At 40.0% G+C, this 23,440-nt stretch overlaps 1 long non-coding RNA gene across 1 annotated transcript; it reads left to right on the top strand.

The window, feature by feature from the left end:
- Positions 1–3,637: 3,637 nt before the first annotated feature.
- Positions 3,638–22,469, top strand: LOC125128764 (uncharacterized). Its single transcript, XR_007135309.1, has 3 exons — positions 3,638–3,749; positions 20,034–20,103; positions 21,774–22,469. It is a non-coding gene; the product is annotated as an uncharacterized LOC125128764 (long non-coding RNA).
- The last annotated feature ends 971 nt before the right edge of the window (positions 22,470–23,440 follow it).

The raw sequence follows: 23,440 nt of genomic DNA, 5'->3' as shown, positions 1-23,440 counted from the left end.
GCCCTAAAGGCCCTTCTGCTTAATTAGGAATTAGAAAATTGTCATTTCTCTAATTTTACTATTTTTCTTTGTTTCTTAGTGGAAATTCTTCTATTACAAAGGGGGCTTAATACTGCATATGTTTCATGTACATCTTATTGTGAGTAACTAAAATTACTAAATAATGTGGATTCCAAAACTCAGATAGGAATTTTGAATACACATAACGAAAACTATTTTGAGAGTGACAGAAGGGTAAAAAAAAAAATGGCTACTTCTTCTAGTTTCCTTCCCTGCCATTGTGAGCCAGGACTCTTGTCTAGGCAATAAAGCAATTAATATCATCTCGCGAGCTCAGTAATAAGAGAGATCATGCATTTTCTTTTAAAACAAATCATGATTATTAGAAATCTCCCTTCGGAACTATTGTATTGAAATATCACACATTTTCATGTTTAAGTCTCAGGAGCAATGGGTTTAAGGTGATTTTAGCATCATTGGTAGAATCACCACACCCTAAAACGTCCCAAAACACCAAAAAAATGATTCATTCACTCACCCACCCAACTTTCCACTCTCTCCTTCATACCCTTTCTGGATGGTCTGCAAAAAGAAATTTGGGGACAATAGTCTAGAGAAAGAAATAAGGGGGAGGTTTCTTTCCTATCTAAATCCTATTAGCATATCCATAAATTAAGTATAAAAAGAAGCCGCAATAGCAATGCAAATAAAGACTGATGTACCAGAGAAGCAGATGAGCCTATGGGTCTCAAACCATGGATCAGGGAGTAGGTGAAAACCAGAAATCACTCAGGATAGAGACAAGGAACAATAGCCAGAAGAAAAGGCTCAGGATTTAGAAAGAAGTACATACAATAGCTGCCACTACAGCATTGGTTTGGGATTGGTGTCTGCTTATAGGGGGACTTAAGCGGATTTGATTGGAAAGAACCAGGCATGTAAGGGAAGTGCTGATTCTTCCGGTTAGTGAGTGGATATGAAGAGAGATATTTGGTAAATCCTAGATTTGGGGTTTTTTTAAGTTTTCTTGTGTCTATTTCATATCACACGGAAGTACGTATAGAAGACAAGTAATATAGAATAAATAAGATAGAGTGTGTGTGTGTGTGTGTGTGTGTGTGTGTGTGTGTGTGTGTGTTTTCTGAAGGGAAATAAATCAAGGACTCCACCTTTCCTGGTGTCACCTTCTTTCTTTAATTTTATTCCTATTCATTTTGATCATATAGTATCCCTTGCTCTTTTGTCCTTTCATTGCTTCTCCCTGGTAGATAACCAACCAATTGCCAAGAATCCAGCTATCCATATTTCTTACACTGATAAGAACAGCTGGGGAAACTCCCATTATTGGGTAAATTGACATCACTATGAATATGTGCTCAGCATTCTCACTGAGCCCTTAGAATGGATTGAAAGAACTACCTTATCATGATAGTCATTGTGCATGCTTCCTCACAATAATCATTTTTCTATCTTCCTCAAAAACTTCATGTCTCCTTACCCACATTCCCTCTCAGCAGCTCACCTCAAGTAACCCTCCAAATTCTCAGGAAAACAGAAGCCTTCAGATGAAATTGGTCTCAACGTCCAGTCTTGAAATCTACAAAAATACTCAAAGTTTTCTCTTTTCATCATTTTAATGACCTGCTTAGGAACCTAGCATGTTTAGTTATCTTTCTTCTCCATCATCAGTCAAATATGTGCACCTGTTCTTTACATGTATGTAGCAGATATGTATGCATGCATGCATGTATTATGTATGTATTCCTCCTTCAAGACTAACTACCTCTTCCAATTACTACCCTAATGCTTTTCCTTTCCGCACCAAAATTTCACAGGTTTGTTTATAATCATTTCCTGTGGTTTCTCCCTTTTCATTCCTTATTTAACCTTCTTTTACAATTTCACTAAAATAGTTCTCACCAAATCACTATTAATTTAAACATTACTAACAAGTACACTTTTAAAAGTAAATATTACTAAAGTATATTTTTTCAGTCTTCATTTCATTGTTATGTCTTAGCCTCATTCAACAGAGAGGTTTTGGTTTTGGTTTTTCTTGAAACAGTCATTTCGTTTGGCCTTCCTCTTGTTTTTGATTTTTTTTCTTGTATTTCTCTGATCACACTAGTTTCCAGTTTGGGGTCACGCTCCTCCAAACAGCAATAGGGAATTGGAGTTTCTCGGGCCTCTGTCCAGTAGTCTTTGTCTGCTCGCCTCCTGAACAAGCCCTAACATTCTCAAATCTTCCATTACTATGTGTATCTCCAGCCTAAAGCTATGTCCAAGTTCACAACATCTAGATTTAACTGCCCATTCAGCCTTCCCATTTGGATTTCTTACAGCACCCAGAACTCTACTTTCCCAGGGAAGAATCCCTGATCCTCCTCTGTTTCTCGTGGGCATTCCTGAGAACATGTGTTCATCCTTGACCCCCACTGTCTCTTTATCAAATTGCACATCCAGTCACCCAGTCCCGCTAATTCTACATCTAAAAGTCCCCATGGTTCCATCTCCTCCCTTCCTTCTCTGGTGGCACCACCTTGGTATATGTCTCCATCATATTTGTCTGGAATAATACAATCAATACACAATAGTCTTATAATTGGTCTCCTACATCTAATATTGCCTCTCTCCTGTCACCTTTGATCCATTATCCTCCTAGTAGTAGAATCTCTTGAAAACCCTAATTATGAGTCACAAAGTTCCTCAACTAGGGCCCTTTATTAATTTTCTATTGTCCTTAGGATAAATCCCAAACTTCTTAATACTCTTTTAAGACCTAGTAAGAATTAGCCTAGACTTACTTCTTGTTCCTCTCATACCATAGTCTTCTTTTTGGCCCAGTTAAGCTTTCTAGAGACCCTTGAACACACAAAACCCTTTTCCTTGAGTCATCACACAGTTGCTCCGCCTACCAGGCTTCTGCTCTTTTTGGGACCAACACACTCTTCCTTCCTCAGATTAACAGTCTCCTCCTCAGGGAAGTTCTTCTTCACCATCACTACTCCCCAGGCATTATGTTCCCCTGGATCATAGCCTGGGCATATAATCAGGGCTCAAAAATATTTGTTCACTGACTTTTTAACTCTTTCCCAGTTCATGAAAGCTCCTCAAACTTGATGTGATTCGGAAGCAGTAGAGGACTATTCACCTTAGCATTTGTCCACAGTCAGTTTTATTAAAAAGAGACATGAGGAGTTCCCATTGTGGCCCAGCAGTATTGAACCCAACTAGGTTCCATGAGGATGTGGGTTCGATCCCAGGCCCCACTCAGTGGATTAAGGATCTGGCATTGCTGTGAGCTATGGTGTAGGTTGCCTGTGTGGCTCAGATCCTGTGTTGCTGTGTATGTGGTGTAGGCTAGGGCCTACAGCTTAAATTTGACCCCTAGCCAGGGAACTTCCCTATGCTGCAGGTGCCCTAAAAAGAAAAAAATGAGAGAGAGAGAGAAAGAGACATGGTAGGTGAAAATGGAAAACTCCCTACCACCCAGCTGTTGAGAAAGGCCCTGGTAATTTGCTTAGTAGCCAATTGCTGTCAAAATTCTCAGCTTCTCCCTCTCTTGAGACATGGTAGCCAGGCAACTTCAATAACATTTGGATTCTAACCCATAAATATCTCACTCTAGACAGGACAAAGTGCCAAAACTGGTTGGTTTCTCTGAAGAGACAGTTTCCTTAATGCTGTGAATATGTGCCAAATGTCTGAGAAGAATTTTTTACGAATACCTATACCTCAAGCATGCACAGGTATGATGTTTTATTGACTTAATTATGTGACATAGACAAAGTGTCTGATTCAATACATGGAAGGTCTGGCTTTTCCTACTGAATGAAGTCCATATGGAAATAATTATACTGTTAATATAGCATTTAGTTGAAAAACTGACTGCATATTGCAACACTGTAAATTAAGCAAAATGGTTATTCGAACGGACTTTTCCAAGCATGAAATCTTTGCTGCAAGGTTTGTCCTGTAAATAACAAATTTAAATGAAGTAATAAATCATATGTCCTATGCATACATACTTAGACTGAAGAAAAAGACCACAGCAGGCAAAATTACCAGAAAATGATTTTAAGATGGAAGCAGCTATTGCAACAGTATTATTCAGATAGGCCTTTATCTTTTCACAAATTCAAATCAGCAGAAGGTTGAACATTTCCACTAAGGGAGTCTCTGAATGTCACTATCATTAATATGATTGAGTTATCACAAATTTTAAAGATTAATGATGGCTACTTAATGTTCTGCCCCTCAAAATTCTCTAGTGTGAAGTGACTAACGGCTGCCTTTTTTTTTTAAACTTGTAAATGTGTATATAGAACCATAATGAGAAAATGTTAAGCCTAATGATATTCCTTTTCTGATGCAAAGAGTGTTTTAATACATAATTAAAATTTCTAATTTGGAAAAAAGAAGTGATATGGTATAACTGATTGACTAGAGAAGAATCATTTTCTTCTAGCTGGTTATTAAGCAGCCCGGCTAATCAACTATTTTTTTTTCTCTTTGCCAATGTTTTTCTTGACTGAAATTATAAGCACATTTTAAATTTCCTTAATACTTCTTATTAATCCCAAAAAGCATTTTAGTTCTACCATGGGTATAGTATTTTGTTCTTTCCCAAATCTATCCATCAGTTAAACAAAGCAGTCTCATTATCTCTTGTGACTATCCATTCACTCTAATGAATTTTTAGCCTTGGATTTGTCCAATAATGCAAACACATTGCTGTAAAAATGGCTATGTATCTCTCAGATTCACAAAAATAGATATTCATGGTTAATATATAAACCTCTGAAAGTGTAATAAAACCTCTAAAATGTAATAAAATATTCAAATATTTAAATACAAATTAAATTGTTACACCTTATTCTTCAACTTATTCATACAAAATTAAAAACCAAAAGTTTTCCTCTACTTTAGCATACTTCCACTGATTGAAGGATATATTTTGCTAAATCAGTTTAACACTGACAAACAGTAGTGGTTAATTTACCAGTTAGAAACTGGGGCATGTCTATCTGTTATTTGACAGCAGAATCAGAGTCAAGAAAATTTGATGCCAGGTAATTGAGAAACTCCCTGATTTTGATTTTGGCCTTTAATTTCTGAACAATTCACAAGACATTCTGTCCTGGGCCAATTATGCAGTATCACGTTTAGAAACCAGGAATCTGCCTTCAGAGGAAGTTGTTACTGTCATTTGTAAGGTATCTCAGACAGCTCATTCAAGGGCAGATAAGGTATTCTGCTATACAGCAGCTGTGTGGTACTGGAAAGCTAAATAGTCACAAGAAACAAAGCAATTGAAACAAAACAAAATGACAACAGACTCTTAGAAAACAAATTGATGATTGCCAGGGGGAGGGGTTTGGGGAGTTTGGCGAAATATGCAAAGGGGATCAAGAGGTACAATCTTCTAGTTATAAAATTCCTAAGTCACAGGATGTAATGTGCAACTTAGAGAATGTGGTAGATAATACTGAAAAAATTTGTAGGGGACAGGTGACTATTAGACTTATCATGGCATCATAATACATTTAAACGTCAAATCACTATGTTGTACACTTGCAACAAACACAAATTGTATGTCAACTATAATTTATAAAAAAGAAGAACAGATATGGATGCTGGCTCTTCCATGTACTACCTCCATGTGTAATCTTGGGCACGACATTTAATCTTCTAGTCTCAATTTTATCATCCTTTAAAAGGCTATAAACCTGCTTCAAAGGATTGCAGTAAGGTTCAAGTAAGATTATCAATGGAAAAGTACATTCCATTCTAAAAGGCACTCATCTAAGAGATGGTGGTTACTATTTTCCATACCATAGTCCTTACCATAGTATTAATGAATCTTTGACCTTGGAGGTTGTGTTCTAAAGAACCATCTAAATATGCCACAACCTTTTCCTCTTGATTGTAGGTATGAATGAGTCTGAGACCTGTTCAAAAGGTGAAGTATATTTAACTTATCTGCAATGAGATGAGTTGTGTCTAACCTTTGAATTCTTACATCATCTATAACAGGCTAAAGCTTGCAAGATTAAATATATCAGGCAGGCAATTTATTGTTCTTATAGGTTTGTCTTTCTTCATTGTAAGAGATATATATCCAAGAATGTTACATACAAACTGGATCATATGTTACTATATTGGAAAGAAATTATTTATTTATTTATCTGTTTGTTTGTTTGTTTGTTTTTAGGGCCACATCAGCAACATATGGAAGTTCCCAGGCTCAGGTCAAATTGGAGCTAGGTACAGCTGCCGCCCTACACCACAACCACTGTAACATGGGAGCCAAGCTGCATCTGCAACCTACAACACAGCTCGTGGCAGCGTCGGATCCCCAACCCACTGAGCGAGGGCCAGGGACTGAACCCGCAGCCTCATGGATACTAGTCAGATTTGTTTCCGCTGCACCACAACGGGAGCTCTGAAATTTTTTATTTAGGCTAGAGAAAGGCTGTGGTAAATTTTTGGAGAGTAAAATAACCCCTTCAGTGTAGGAAAATGATGGTCTTGTAAATTTAGATTTTTACATATGCCTAATATTCTAAAAGCGGGAATATTACTTCACTAGAATTTTTTCCTTGACTTAGGAGCCTCTGTCATGGTCTAGAAGTACGTGTATTGATTCAAGAGACAATACAAATGAGGAACTAAAAATCTATTATTTGAATAGTCTCCTATTGAAATTATTGACTTAGGTGGGATAACATTCTGTCCATATCCATATTATCCATTTACCAGCAAGCCCTCTGTGCTTCTGCAAGTGGAGTCACAGTCACCCTTTAATTGGAGGACTGGCCTCTTTGTCTCAGTACCTGAACATCAGCCTTCATAGAATAGATACGACCCCTATTATGATTATGTCCAGGCATAGACTCTGGCTTTGGACTCCCTTTGTTTGTTGTGTATGTTTGATATTTTCCTTGTTTACTCTGTGATCAGGATCATAACTTTAGAAGATTCACTTCTTCTCTAAGTCCCCAACTTCTCCTTTGCCCCAGTCTTGGATCCGTTGCAATTTAGTTCTTCTTGGACTCAGGCAAGGGCAGCACCTCAGGATCTCCTGGCTGGGAAGATTCTTAGACCTACTGGCCCTGGAGTGAAGTTTTATGTAGTCTTGATTTTTAAAAAAGAATTCCCTAAGTCAGGTTTATTTCTGGTAGAAAATGACAGCAAGCCAAAAAAATGACTAGTTAAGTCCAAAAAGGAAAATTTTTTGGAAGACTTACAACCACCAAAAGAGCAAATATGGCCCAGGGACCAATGGGGAATAGAAATTCTGAGGTCTCCAGAATGTACTATACATCATTTATTCACTTGTTGGCTTCATTTTCTTAGGAAAGTTTTTCCCACCAGCAGGAAACATAGAATCTGGCAGCAACTCCATCTTCGGTCTTCTATTATCATCACCAGAAAATGACTGACTCCCACTGTCTCTTTGCCCAAATCGAAAAATCAGGGGAAAGACCTCTAGTTGGTCCAGTCTGAGTGAAGGGTTCTTTCCTAGACCAGTCAGCGCAAGTCTGTGAGTGATGTCGCTCACAATTTATTATTTCACGTTGGGCATTCTGTGTGGCTGGGAATGGCAGCTCCCATCTAAACTAGATGGCTCAAACAAGAGAAATGCCATTTCCCAGGCGGGAATAAGGATGGAGAAACAATTTCCAGAAGGAAGGAAGGATGACTGGACAGAAAAGGCAACGAGTGTTCACTAGAGTAGATATCCAGTTGGTATATTATCTTGAGATCTTCTGGTTTTCCTATATGCCCCATTAACCCCTGCCTTTTGTTTTATATCAAAATTTTCTTAAGCTTAAGGTGACTATAGGAAGAGGACATTATCTGAAAAAGTTTTCATAGGAGAATTAACACTTTTCAAGCACCGGCTAAGCTCCAAAAATGTCTTCTATAATCTTTTATTCCTCCCCCCCAAACAACCTAGATCTCCATTCCCAGATAAACAAATTAATACTGAGGGATAGTATAACTGCTTCAAAACTAGTAAGGACTAAGCTGAATTGAAGACCTACAATATATTCAGTTGGAAAGGGGAAAATGCATATTCAATTCATGATGACAGTTACAAGGAAGTAGCATTTCGTGTTCAGGGCTCACCTTTGCACATCTACCCTACAAAAGATTTGTTGCTTTACAGGGATCAAGTCCAAGAACAACTAGGCCATATTGCTGGATTATTAGTACAAGAAATATGAATAAATCATTGCTTTCCTTTCTTTTCTTTGGGATCTGTTTTACTCATCATCACAACATTAAGATGGAAAGCTGAGATTAGGGTGTAGACCTAGAGAAATGAAGCCAAGCAGACCAGCTGTCCTGCTGACTACAGCCCATGCTAAAGGCTTTCTCACGGCATTGTATGATAAGACTCTATTGGGATTTGGTGGAAAGTCTTTAAAAATAAACAATGGTATTTTTCCTAGAATATCCCTTTGGCATAATGCCTTCTTGAATCCATGGAGGTGTTAGCCAGCTCTTGCAGGATTCCTGGATCTTGGGTTCTTTATCAAATGTTATTATATTCCAAATAAGAATTGCTAAGAGATGACTATACATACAGAGTATGAAAGATGATAGGTGAGACACTCTGTATCCACAGATTATGGTTTAAATTCTTCTTTCCATCTGACTACATTGAATACTCACTACTATGTATAGGTCTTGACACCAAGGGTGCAAAGACAGATCTCTTCCCTCAAACTCGCAGTGCTGTGAATGCACTTTGATGCATTTCTGAGCTCAAAAATTTTAATTATCAAGATTATTTTGTGATGTAAGTACCAACTGGATCATAGTCTATTCAAACAACAGATTTATAAGGTAGCCGACTAATATCACTTCCATGTTGTAGACAAAGGAAGCATCTAAAAACCTGGAAGACATGGAGTTCCCATTGTGGCTCAGTGGTAATGAACACAATTAGTATCCATGAGGACGTGGGTTCGATCCCTGGCCCTGCTCAGTGGGTTAAGGATCTGGTGCTGCCTTGTGCTATGGTGTAGGTCGCAGATGCAGCTCATGTCTGGTGCAGCTGTGGCTATGGCTGTAGGCTGGCAGCTACAGCTCTGATTCGACCCCTAGACTGGGAACTTCCACATGCCACACATGCAGCCCTAAGAAGACAAAAAATAAAAATAAGTAAAAGGCTGAAAGATACATGCAACCAGTGATTGATCAAGGCAGGATTTGGGTCTATCTGCTTGGCTCTGGAGCTCAAATCTGTATCCCATTTCTCCACGTTCCTATGCTGAACCTGTAAGTTGGTGATTAAGTCTTGTTTTTCTCTTTTCCCCTGTTCTCCTCTTATATACTTGGCAGAAAACTAGGAAATAATTCTGGGAATGTGCTTGCTGATCTGAGCACTAACACCTAATAGAATTAACTTGCTCTTGACACTGTACTCCATGTATGTTCAAGTATATAGTTAATTTAGGATAAAATTGGAAAAAGGCGTGGTCTGGAAAATTGGGATGAAATCAGAAAGTTTTTCCCTACCTAATTGCCAAACCTAGAATTCCAACCAAATCTAAAGAGTCCATTTGGTTATTAAAAGACTCTTAGATGGAAAAATACTGCTCAATTAAACAGTAATATGCAAAGAAATGGCTCTGATATGAGACCATTTCCTAATTTTATTCTTGAACTTGAAGACATTCTATTTTAACAAAGAACTCAAATTACACTGACTAGGTTTTCATTTTACCTTCCAATGTTTTTTATTACATATTTTCCATCTCTGGCTATCATTTAGTCAGGCAAGATGCCATCTACAGCCAATATCATCTTAGTTATAGTCTAAACCCTAACCAAAATAATACTTACTGAACGAACATATAATGAATAGAGGGACATTTGGGAAAACTTTGACTTTATGTTCACATTATTAAATTATCTTATTTAATCCTCGATGAGACTATTTGGGTGAGTCATATTATTGACACAATTATACAAATGAGGAAATGAAGTGGTTGAGGCACCTGGTCAAGGAAGACAACCTTCAAAATGTGGGGCAGGAAAGTAGACCGAGAAGCCTGTCTCTTTCCCAGGCTTCAATGATTTTACTGCCAGTCATCCTGGTCCACTGGAAATATGAAGCAGTTTCTTCCCCATTCTCTGTGCAATACTTTTCACTGTTCATTGATCTGGAAATTGTTTAATATTCAGTAATTATTATTTGAACTCCTATTTCATGAGAGGCTCCAAGTCAGGTATTGCTGGTACCAGAGACCAATAAGACCCAACAAGCTCTGCCCTTGTGGAGTTTAAACTCTAGTCTGTGAACAAATGCAAATACTCCAAGAGGCAGAATTCCAGGAAAGAGACCATTTAAAAAGCGCCATGTGAGAGGCATGTCTTAAATGCCATGGGATTTAACAGAAGAGGGCGGTCACGTCTGGGAATAGTAGTGAGATGATATCGTGGAGGACTGGCACCTGGACAGCTTTTTGACCCCTCAAGGATGGAGAGGATTTCCAAAGGAAGGAGTGGGAATCCCAGAAGGGGATGTTACAGGACCAGGGGCATAAACATAAGAATGTACTGGGGCTTTTGAAGAACAGTGAGGTGTCCAGTTCAATTGGAAATGTATAAGAAGATTGTGAGAAATAAAATAGAACTTGCCATATCAGTAAAGAAAAGATGTCACCATCGCCAGAGATTGCAGCCACCTCCAAGGGTAAGCTGGTGAGCCCTGAGGGAACTCAGAAAGGAAACAAAGAATACCTGCCATCTAGCAGCCATCATATCTCAGCCACTTCCTAAGGTGAGCCCTGAGGAAACTCAGGATGCAAAAACACAAGATACTGGCTCCAGACAGCTGAGGTGCACGTCAAAGGAATGATTTCAGTGAGCCCAGACTTTTGCATCTTCCCATATGGAGACAAGTGCTAAATTCCTTAACTTGAGGTATCTAGTTTTCCATTATTAACAGTAATCGTTTGTTTCTACTACCTGCCCTTTGTTGCAAAACTCCTGTATATCCTAGCTCCCCCCTCGCCTCCTCCGAGCATTTTTCTCAGGGTTCCTTGAGAAGCTGCCTCGAGGGCTTAAGTCCACAGTTTTGTCCATCTGATAAAACGTAACTCTCAACTTTGAGGTAGTGCATATATTTTCTTAGTACGTGATTGTGAAAGGTAAAATCCAAAGACTGAATTAGAAGCCAGACAACATGGGACTGGTATTTCAGTCTAAGAAGCCCCCTGTTGGGTCCGCATCTTTTCTATGTTAACTAAATTGCTAAGTTCATTCTTCATGAGCACTGATATATGCAGCCAAAGTTACTGAATTTAGAACAATCTGCTGGCTGTTTAAAAAAACATAAAAATAAGAAGGAAATCAGTATAAAGAGCTGCTACTGCACTGATGGTTACTTGTCATGAAATATTCCCATAATTACTTATCTAAAAATGATCTAGGTCTTTTGTTGCAATCAGGTTAATCTTTAATTCTTTGCCTACTCAGGAGACAAGGATGATGCACCCTCGGAAGAAATTTCTTTTTGTATTACCAGTCTCCTCAGATATAATATTACTCTGAAGTAAAATGCAAAGGTTTTAATATATGGTGCTAAGTAAAAAAAAAAGCATGTGAACAGACACAATAAACTCCAAAAGCATTGTGATTATTTGCTTTAGATATGGTGATTTATTTAGCATTTTAACCTTCAGTCTTTAGGACTGAAGGATTCACCTCCTAGACAATTCTAAGTTTGTTAGTAGCTTTCATGGCATCCTTAGTCATAAAACAGAAGTCAGTGAGGAACAGATCAGAAAGAGGTCTGTGTCACATAGAGAGCAGACTTGTGGTTGCCAAGGTGGAGGGGAAGGGGGTGGGATGGACTGAGAGTTTGGGGTTGGTGGATGCAAATTATTACCTTTAGAATACATGGGCAATGAGGTGCTGTTGTATAGCATGGAGAACTATTTCCAATCTCCCAGAATAGACCATCGTGGAAAAAAAAAAAAATATATATATATATATATATGACTGAGTTACTTTGCTGTGCAGTGGAAATTGGCACAACATTGTAAATCAACTATACTTTAATATAAAAAAATAATAAAGTGCTCAAAAGAAAGAAGTCTCTGTCAATGGCAGAAGTTCCCTAGAGCATACCTTTATTGGGAACAAATATTAAGAGAGATGAGACTATGGCCTTGATTCATTAAAACTCTCCTAATATGTTGTTAATTAGCATCATTTATCTCAAACTGAATAATCTAGAAAAGAACAGGTCACAGAATATGAATTACTTAGAAAAGAATAGATGTAGATCTAGATTATGAGAAAAAAACCTTAGATTGTATATGGGACTCTGCCAGATCAACAAGGTGATAGGCATGGAACCATGCAGGGGTGAGGAGGAGGCAAAAATAGGAATAAGCAATTCAGAAGAGGATCCCCAAAGGGACCATAAGCATATAAAGAGATACTTCAGTTCACCTATAGGATGAGTGATGCAACTTAAAATAACAATGGGAACTACTTTATGTCCACTGGGTTGGTGACAATGAGAAAGTTGGATAATTCCAAGTGAAGCTGTAGACCTGGAGAAAAGAAACAGGGACTCTTAGGCACTACTTATAAGAGTACATTGTTTTATAGCTTCTTTGAAGAGAAATCTGACAACACAGAGGAATTGCATTTGCAATTTCATTTGTCGGCACCCTCCCCAGAGACAAAAGTCATCCATAGTTCCATAAGAAAACATGACAAGGATATTAATTGTAGCAGGGAGTTGAAGGCAACGTGAGTATCCATCATCAGATGCAAGGGTATACCACGCAACAGTTAAAAGTAATGCCCTAGAGACATATCCAGCAACATGAAAATATGTTGAAAAACATAATGTGGAGTGAAAAATAGAAGAAAAAAATGTATCTCACCAAACAACATTATGCATTTTATAGACACCTATATATCTGAAAACATAAGCCAGTGTATTTGAAAAGGTACCAAGCAGAGCAGGGAGGAACCAGTAATGGAGATCAAAAATAATGGGAAAATGTTAACATAATATTTTTAAAAGTAGCATCTTCCCCAGACCAACAATGAGAGGGTGCCATGAATTGTGCAAAAGCTCAAGGAGGAGGGAGGGAAGGAAAGACGAAAGGATGGAAGGTAGTGTGTAGCCGAAACCCAGCCTCTGTATGCCAGTGCCAATTAAGTCACAGAGTCAGAGTTTTGGGTGAAGCAGAAAGAACAGCTTTGTTGCTCTGCCAGGCAAAGCAGGCTGATGCCCTCAAAACCGTGTCCTCCCTTGAGCTGGAATAGCAAGGGGTCTATAGGTTTAGCTCAAAAAACAGAGTTATCGGAGTTCCCATTGTGGCTCAGTGGTTAACGAATCCGGCTAGGAGCCATGAGGTTGCGGATTTGATCCCTGGCCTTGCTCAGTGGGCTAAGGATCCGGCGTTGCCATGAGCTGTGCTGTAGGTTGTAGACACGGCTTGGATCCCGCGTTGCTGTGGCTCTGGTGTAGGCCGGCGGCTACAGGTTCCGATTTCCACCTCTAGCCTGGGAACCTCCATGTGCTGCAGGAGCAGCCCAAGAAAAGGCAAAAAGACAAAAAAACAAAACAAACAAAAAAACCCCAAAAAACAGGGTTATTGATAAAGACTCAGGTGTCTACATTCTTTCCCCCCATAGATCATTTCAAAGTCATCAAGGCTGGCCTCAGGTGGGCTGGTGATGGTTTCTGGTGGTCTTTGGGCTTATGTTCCATGAACTTTTCTCTGGAATAAAGACTGGTTACCAAGGAAAGGGGGCGTCGGGGACTGTTTCAAGGGGAAAGAAAACACCAGGTACAATGTAACTCTAACTGGAAAGTAATCATTAGTAAAAGAAAGCCATGAAGCAAGAAAGAGATCATTTGTGAAAAGCCGGTTAAAGTCAGTGGGCCGAGGCAGGAAGAAAGGAAAGAAGGAAGCGAGAGGGAAAAGGAGGGAGGGAGGGGAAAGCTGAGGTATAATTATAAGAAATTATACTTTCATTTCATTCAACTAGTTTGTATTGAATGTTTACCAAATATCAGGCCCTGTGCAGTACCATTTATTCAACTATCAGGGTAGAAACTCAAGATTCAAAAGATTGTTATTCTTCAGAAAACCACCTTGGGAAACTATATGCTCATTTTTTCAAGCTGTCATTGTTCAGAATTGCCATACTTTGATGATTTCCAAGCCTATCTGAGTGTCATCAGGAAAAAAAAGTTACCTTGTTAACTTTGTAATCACACATTGTTTATATATGTGTGTGTATTTATGAGTGCATGCATAAACATATATGTAAAATATACCTATTGTACTACCTACTTTGATCATTCACCTTCCATACAAAAGGTGATTCTGTATAACTTTTAGCAATTTCACAAAAAGGAAATCCTTCCCCAAAGGACTTAAGAGAATGTGTGGCTGACCCTGAAAGGGATATACAAACAGCAGTAGCATTGCTGAAACGTCTTTGCCCTCTACTCACCCCATCCCCAAGGTGATTACATTAAGGAAAAACACTCGTTTACCTGGAAACATTCTTGTACATTTACTTAAAAATAAAAGTACACAGAAATACAAAGAGAGCTACCCTAGTTTACTCTTCTCTGTTCTTATTCTTTTAGTCATAAATTTACTCATTCATTAAAAATGGTCCTTGAGTCTTGATGTTAGGGTCTGATCACTGCCCTGAAGACGAAACTAAATACAAATAACAGCTCCTGCCTAAGGTGATTCAAAGCCTGATGGGTTTGCTTAATAGTTTGTGGATTTGTATAAATATCCATGCGGATTAAAGTGCCTTAAGCCAGATTTCTGGCAAAAGTTTAACTCCTCTGTTTGAATTAAACTGCTTTATATTCTAGCGAGCTTCAACTCTCCACTGAAGGAAAACAATAGAAAAGGAAGATAAGCATGTTTCCCACACAGTTTTGTGTTCATATTCAGGAGTCTGTCAGGGCCAGGGCCCCTCAGCATGTCTGGGGTAGACTCCCCCACCCCACCCCACCCCCAGGAGGGGCCAAAAGAAGACATTAGGTGCTGGGTGCCTTCCTATGCCCAGCTCTTCCCAGAGCAATTTAAGAAGGGCATCTTTTTTTAGCCACCCTGTATTGTCAAATTCCAGCTATCCTTCAAGCATGCAGCCTAGTTACACACTTCATACCTTTACCAAATGTATTCTTTTATTTTAGAGAAAACCACACCGTTCCGGATGGTCTTTTCTAATCCTGTAGATTTGGATGGTATTTAAGACCTTCACACTCTGCTTCAGCTGTATGAAGCACTGCTATGCTGCAAATTAACCTCCAAACTTCAGAGGCTTAACCCAACAATGGTTCACTGTAGGTCAGCAGAAGGCTCTGCCTCACCTGGTAATTCAGGGACTGTACCATCTTGGGTGTCAGAGGCTCACAGGGAGACATCTATGAATAGAGGAAGAAAGAAACATTTATAGATGTCAGTAGGGCGAGGGAAAGCCCAGAGATACCACAGTATCTCACAGCTTGTAACAGTCAGCTGAACCCTAAGGCCTAATTAAGCTCGATCAGAGAGTAGTTACTGGAATTTAGAAATTAGAACTTTAAATCATCACCTGATAGAAACTGTGCAATTTTTGCTCAGCCAGCCTGCAGTAACCTCCCAGGGCAGAAGATGGGGATAAGTATCTTAACCTCTTTGTGCTCCTTTCTTCAATCTTCTACTCCAACCACAGCATGAAGGGAAAGGAAGGCCATCAAGGAGCAATTACAGACCTGCCTCCTGGAGGCAGAGCAGGGTGAAGGGAGAAACAGAGTTTGGAGAAGCAAATGAAAATAACCAGTGTTGGAGTTCCCGTCGTGGCGCAGTGGTTAACGAATCCGACTAGGAACCATGAGGTTGCAGGTTCGGTCCCTGCCCTTGCTCAGTGGGTTAATGATCCGGCGTTGCCGTGAGCTGTGGTGTAGGTTGCAGACGTGGCTCGGATCCCGCTGTTGCTGTGGCTCTGGCGTAGGCCTGTGGCTACAGCTCCGATTGGACCCCTAGCCTGGGAATCTCCATATGCCGCAGGAGCGGCCCAAGAAATAGCAAAAAGACAAAAAAAAGAAAAGAAAAAAAAAGAAAATAACCAGTGTTGAACATCGAATTGACCAAGCCTCTATAGTCTGGTATCTGCTTCTTTGTTGACTTTATTTTGTTGTCACATCTTTCTGCACTGGTTGTCATATGCATTTTTTGAAGCAGACTCCATTCCTGTGAACTGACTTCCCTATGCTCACCAGTGCCTGGTATATGATAGAAATTCTATAAATACACATTGCATGCCCACTGAATTAAGTATGTGGCACTTGTGTCTCGAGATAGGCACAGAACAGTTACACAATAAATATTTACCAACTCACTCATTCGAGTGAATTCCTGAGCATGAACTCAGGTCCAGAGAAGCATACCTCCATTCACAATCCCAACCTCCAGGTATAAATGTTCACAGCCTGTCCTTTCTACTTTTGATGTGATCTAGCAGAGGTGGAATAGCCATCAATCAACAGCTTTTGCCATGTGTAGTGGCTCTCAATGTGTCTTGTAAAGAGCTGACTTTCAGCAAATACTGTGCTTGACAAAATTGAATCAGAAATTCCACTTGCACAGTTACGCATATAGTAAACATGGGTCCTGAGTGCCCTTCACCCCTGTCTCATTTCTGGAATGATAAGGAAGGGAATGGCAAGTGAGTATTGCAATGAGAGTCTAAACATCAGTGCTTCCCTCAAAAAGAAAAAGGAAATTACTCCGTGAGAAAGCACACAGCAGGAGATGAGACACAGATTCCCTTACCTGTGGCATCATTCGTTTGCCTTGTAAACGTTGTCTCTTGATGTTTAGAAACCTAACTAAATACACTGTAGGAAAACATCTTAGGCATTTCTGTCTTCAAATGTTTACAAGGAGAAATGTACTGGTGTCAAGTTTTCAGTCTCATGAGACTAGAACAACAGCCTTAGAACAAAAGCCCTGAGTTCTCAATCAGCGCATTCAAGTTGCAAGTAAGACAGGGCTACATCTACCACTGCTACTGTTCAAAACCCACCAGGCATATTTTTGCGAAACCTTGTTTGATTTTGCGAAATGATAGAGCTCAAGAAATTATAATGTAAAAATAGGAAAACTTATTTATCATAAGTCAAAATGTATTTATCATAAGACAAAGAAAGACAAACACTGTGCAGCGTCACTTGTGGAATCTAAAAAGTCAAAGTCATGGAAACAAAAGCTAGAATGGTAGTTGCCAGGGGCTGAAGGTGGGGGAAATGAAGAGGTGTTGGTCAGAGGATACAGATTAACAGTTATACAGTGAAGAAGCTCTAGGGATCTAATGTATAGCATGAAAACTAGAGTTAATAATACTCTACACTTGAGATTTGCTAAGATAGTCGATCTTAGGTGTTGTCACAACAAAAGTAAAAAAGGTGAGAGTGTGAAGTGATGGATGTTTTAATTAATTTGATTGTGGTAGTCATTTCACAATTACACGTATATCAAATCATCACATTGCATACCTTAAGTATATGCAGTTTCATTTGTCAGTTATACCTTAATAAATCTGAGGGGGAAAATATCCTGAACTCGATGTTGGCACAATAATAGTTTAAATCCTTAGATGTACTCTAATAATGTATTAGGACTCCAAGAAGCTTTGTATACAGTTACTTTATCTTCAGACAGACCCATTCTCTTTGCCTCTTGTTTCCTGTGGCCTTTCTAAACTGTTTAAACTTACAGGTCTTATAAAATGTCCATTTTCTGGCAAGAAATATTAGCTTCAATGCTTGCAGAAAACATGATTTATTGCATTGCAGGAGAAAGAGTTATCAGCAGACCTGTGTCTTTTCCACAAAGAACGGGGTTCACTCTGCTCAGATGTGGTAGATAATCCTTTCATGAACTTCAAGATATTAACCCTCCCTAGCGTTCTGTGTCCCAGAGTCACCCACTGAGGAAAGGAAAGTCACACACATGTTTCTCATATGTCACCTTGTGCTGCTAATGCTTCTGCCACAACATGTGCTTCTCAAAGACAGTGGAGGGTAAGGTTTGGAGTCATACTGAGTCCCTGCACTGTCACTAGCAAGAAACATGACCCTGGGCAAGCTACTTCAACTCTTGTCTCAATTTCCTTGTCTATAAAGTGAGAATAAAACAGCGTTGATTTGCAAGGCTGCTGCCAGGATTAATGAGCTAATTCCTGCAAAACACTTTATATGACAAAGACCAGACTCCAGATCTTTGTCTTAGGGCTCTGGATTTGCTCATGTTCAGTAACTGGTTGTTGCTTTAATAGTTACAGAGCAAGAAGTCACAGGAGAAGTGGCTTCTAGTGGTGGAACTCCCTTATCCACGTGATCTTTCTAGCTTCCCCGATTAGGGAACTGCAAGAGGAGGCAGTGGGGCTCAGCACCAGCCCCTGAGACTGAAAATCTCATTTAGTATGTATTCAACACATCTTTATTAAGAATCTCTTAGGTTGAATCACATGCGATTGTCAATGGTCCAACATGGGTAATTTTATAGAACTCATTACAATAGTATGGCCCCAGGCAAAGGGTTAAAGATGCCAAGATTAACAAGACAAACATGAGCCCTGTCCTCACAAAGCTGTTGATTGTGGTAGTGAGGCAGAAAAATAATGTCTTAAGAGGAAAAGGAACATGAAGAGTGTAGGGCAGAAAAGAGTTCATGAGTTCTACTCATGGACCAAACTCAAAGATAAGGGTTGAACAAGAGGCCAGGAGCGTTCAAGAAAAATCTCTTCTCATGGAGACCAGAGGACTTGGCAGGAAGTGGATTTGGAGTGTTTTAGTTTCTTATGGCTACTGCAAAAAATTAGCATAACCCCAGTAAACAAAACTCATATTTATTCTCTTAGAGTTCTGAAGGTCAGAAGTCCAAAATCCATGTCACTGGGCAAAATCAAGGTGTAGATAGGGTCCAGCTCTGACTGGAGACTCTGGACAGGAATATATTTCTTGCCTTTTTCAGCTTCAAGAGTACAGTACTTATATCCTTGGCTCATGGACTTCTTCCTCTATCTTCAAAGCCAGCTGTACCTCATCTTGCTTCAGTAATCACCTGCCTTCTTCTTCTGTTTGTTAAATCTCCTTCTGCCTCCTTCTTAAAAGGATGCTAATGATCGCATTTAGAATCCTCTGGATAATCCAGAATACTCTCCCCACCTCAAGATTCCGAATTAAACATCTGTAAAGTCTTTCACCATGTAAGGCCACAGTCACACATGTTCAAGACATTAGGACCTGGGCATCTTTGGGGACATTATTCAGCATATTGTACAGGGACTGAAAGGCAATTAATTGCAGAAAAAAAGCCGTTCAGAGGTTGTGGCTATAGGACAAATGAAGATTCAGTCTCAGGGGCTCAGCAAAGAGATTTGGGAGAATATGACAACCTAAACTGAGATCAGCCAAATGAAAAGCAAGGACAGGTACTGCCAAGGCCACCGGTTCAGCTGGTGTGAAGGCAGAGAACATGGCATATCTAAAGACCTAAAAAAGGTATTACCTGACTTGAGCATAGAGTATTGATATGGTGGGAAAGGAGGTAAAAGATGAGATGTGAGAGTGCGCAGGGGTTAGCTTACAGAGGACCTTTAAATTATGTTAAGTAGACTTAATCCTATGAGAATTAGAAGTCAACCATCGAAAGGCTGAAAGCAGGAAAAGAACTTGGTCAGTTCTATGTTTTAGGAACTTCTTTCTATTTGTCATGTAGAGAAAAACGATCAGAGGAGGACAAGATGGAAGATGGAAAAACCAGCTCCGGGGTAAAGGCTATCTTTGGCATCTGCACAACTTTAAATTAGTTCTATTCAAAAGTCATTGATATTTCAGTATGTGCTTTATTACCACCAAAATTGCTTTGGGTTATTTTTGTGGTTATTGGGAAACTTTTTGTTCAAACTCAGTTCATTCTTTTATGTATGTAACAAATATTTATTGGAGATCTACTATCTTTCAGATGCTCATGCTATGGAGCTGACCAGGGAGTTCTTGTCCCTTAAACATCCACAGTTGTGTGGGAGAAAAAGGTTAGTAATTAGGTAATTTCTACACGGTGTGATTTTTTTTTTTTTCTGCTTCAGTATTACTAAGTATGGGTCCTGTAGATGCACATGGTGAAAAGGACAGTTGGCCTAGACTTAGATGATTCAGGGAAGACTTCCTGGAAGAAGTGACTTCCAAACCAGGATGTAAAGCACAAGTAGAAGTTTAAAGATAAAGTGGGGAGTTCCCGTCGTGGAGCAGTGGTTGACGAATCCCACTAGGAACCATGAGGTGGCGGGTTCGGTCCCTGCCCTTGCTCAGTGGGTTAACGATCCGGCGTTGCCGTGAGCTGTGGTGTAGGCTCGGATCCCGCGTTGCTGTGGCTCTGGCGTAGGCCGGTGGCTACAGCTCCGATTGGACCCCTAGCCTGGGAACCTCCATATGCCGCGGGAGCAGCCCAAGAAATAGCAACAACAACAACAACAACAACAACAACAACAAAAAAAAGACAAAAAAAATAAAGATAAACTGGGTGCAGGAAGAAAAATATAACAGGTAGGGTGAATACCACTTATAAAGATGCAGTGAGAACACGGGATACTATTGGGACCTTATTTAAATGGTTTGGTTTAGTTTAGCTTCTGGCTAGTGCGGGAGGGGTGGAGAAGTGACCAATGCATGATAAAGGTAGATCATGAAGGTTTATCTGTCATGTTAAGGAGTCTGGGTTTTATCCTTGGGCACTACTGTGTGGAGGAGGGGCCGTGGGATCACTGAGGGTTCAAGGGAATAGCATTATCAGAATTTATTAGAACAACTTTTGTAGTGGAAAGTTATCTTCCTCAACCACCCCTTTAAAACCCACCCAGGGAGTTCCCATAGTGGCTCAGCCATAACAAACACAGCTAGTATCCATGGGGACACAGGGTCTATCCCTGGCCTCACTCAGTGGGTTAAAGGATCTGAGTTGCCATGAGCTGTGGTATAGGTCACAGATTCAGCTAGGATCTAGCCTTGCTGTGACTGTGGTGTACGTCGGCAGCTGCAGCTCTGATTTGACCCCAGGCTGGGAACTTCCATATGCTGCACCTGCGGCCCTAAAAAGACAAAAAAAAAAAAAGAAAAGAAAAGAAAAAAAGAAGGAAGGAAGGAAGGAGGGAGGGAGGGAGGGAAGGAGGGAAGGAAGGAAAGAAGGAAGGAAGGAAGGAAAGAGAGAGAGAGAGAAAGAAAGAAAGGAGAAGGAAGGAAGAAAGGGGAAAAAATAAAAAGCAGAAAAACCAAGCCACAACACATTGTAAAGACAGTATACTTGCTTTGCAAACACATCTTCAAGACAATTCCTCTGTCTCTGCATCCTGTCCATTGCATATGTATATAGATGCACTTCCCACCAGACTGTCATCCCCTCCTAAAGGAAACTTCATTGACAAAATAAAGTCAAGGGACCACAAACAGAAACTGACCAGGATTTTTTTTTAAGCAGGAGGTTATTTTAGTTCAAAATAGAAAACATTTTATAATCCTGTTCTAACAGGAATGTCCAGCTGGAAGTTGCTTCTGAAAGGTACCAACAATTTAAATATATCCCCCAAACCAAGCAAATTCCCATCCTTGGATCAGTATTAATCATTCTTTCTTGCTTTTCACTTCCCTTTCACTCCACGTGAACCACTTGCCTTTACCTGTTATCATTTTTTGTCACCCGCCCCAGCAGAAAGCAGATATGGAAGATCATTACTGAACAGAAGAAAGAGGAACTGGAATTTATGGAGCATCTGTTCCAGGCATGTAAGGTATTTCCTGATACCTTTCCTACATTCATCTTGTTCTTATAGCAACCCTGTGAAACAGGTACAATCCCTACTCTGCACATAAAAACTGGGTTCCGGCATGATTCATCTCTTCTTTCTCTGTACCAGGCATCAGGACACTGGGCTAGAAGTTCAGGGTCACAGGGTATGGTCAGGGAGGGATCTGAGGTCAGATTCTTTGGGCTCATGCCTTTCCAACGACATCATAAACAGGGCTTGGCCCCTGTTATTGAGGTGTGTAGTTACCGATGCCCGTGCTCACAGAGCTTGCCAAGTTTCTGGTGCCTGGTTTTCCATCCCCATGGCAGTCTCAGTTTATGACTACCTGCCCACCCAGACTATGGAGTCCTATATTACTCTGCCTGTGGCTGTCTGCAGTCTCCTGATTCCTGACTGCTCACGGGTTTAACCTGTTTCCTCTTTGGTTTGTGCCCAGCTCCAGGCTACTTATGCTCCAGCATCCCATCTCCACTCTGTCCTCCCCAAGACCTGATCAGCCAAACACCACCCGGGTAGAACCCAATTTATTCCTGTTTCCAAGCACCTATAACATTGTTCTCCAATCCAAGGCCTGCTGGTCCTTCTTATACCACCTCCCCCCCCCCCTTTTTTTTTTTTTTTGACTTTCTGATTAATTTAATTTTTAAATTATAAAATAACGATACTTTTTTGGCAACAACAGGAGAGGGAGCCTGTGAAAGAAAAATAGAATGTCCTCCATCAATCTCCCCAGAGCATATTTAACATGTGTTTTGTTTATGAATAGCATACCTACAGAAAAGACCTAAGTCATGAATCTGTAATTTGACGAATTTTCACAAAATGAACACCAAGAAGTCAAGTCCCAGTTCAAAAAACAGTGCATTAACAGCAAACAGACAGCCCCTTATTTTTTCTCAGGTCACTTTCCCCCAAGGGTGATCACTACCCTGATTTCTATTGGATTACTTGGGCCTCTTTTGAGTTTTTTGGAATCATGCATTACTGTCTTAAGCCTTAACAGGAGACATCTTTAGACACTGTTTCTCCCAGCTCCTACGATGAGTGTTTATTTAAAAAGTGGCTTTATTTTTCTAAATTGAGTCATAAAGAACTTCATGATGAGATATTAATGCCTTCTGTTTTGATTAAAGCCTGAGGATCCAATTAGACCCAGTTATCTCTTACAGACTGAATGTAGACAGTAAAATCAAGCCTAGGAGTAGATTTGGTCCAAGGATATAGTTACAGAATCACAAGGTTATGAGGTCTCCCAGTGGCCGTCTAGTCTACCTTTTATCCTCAGGTAAATTTTGCTACTTTTGGGATAAAGATTGGTATTTGTGTAGTGTGGGAGAACGGAAAAAGGAAGAGAATGAAGAAGAAGGAAGGAAAGGAAGAGGAAGGAAGGAATGGAAGAAGAGAAAGAAGACAAGAAAGGAAGGAAGTAGGAGAAAGAAAGAAAAGGAAGAAGGAAGACTATTACGAAGCCGAGGAGAGAAAGACGAAAGACACAAGAAGAAGCGATTTTATGGTCAGTCCTGAAAATCGGTCCTTACTTCTGGTCCCCCTCCCTCTCTCTCTCTCCTCC

Source organism: Phacochoerus africanus, chromosome 6, assembly GCF_016906955.1.
Source record: "Phacochoerus africanus isolate WHEZ1 chromosome 6, ROS_Pafr_v1, whole genome shotgun sequence".
NCBI classification, from domain to species: Eukaryota; Metazoa; Chordata; class Mammalia; order Artiodactyla; family Suidae; genus Phacochoerus; species Phacochoerus africanus.
The sequence above is the reverse complement of the archived record's forward strand: the minus strand, read 5'-3'. Positions and strand labels throughout refer to the sequence as shown.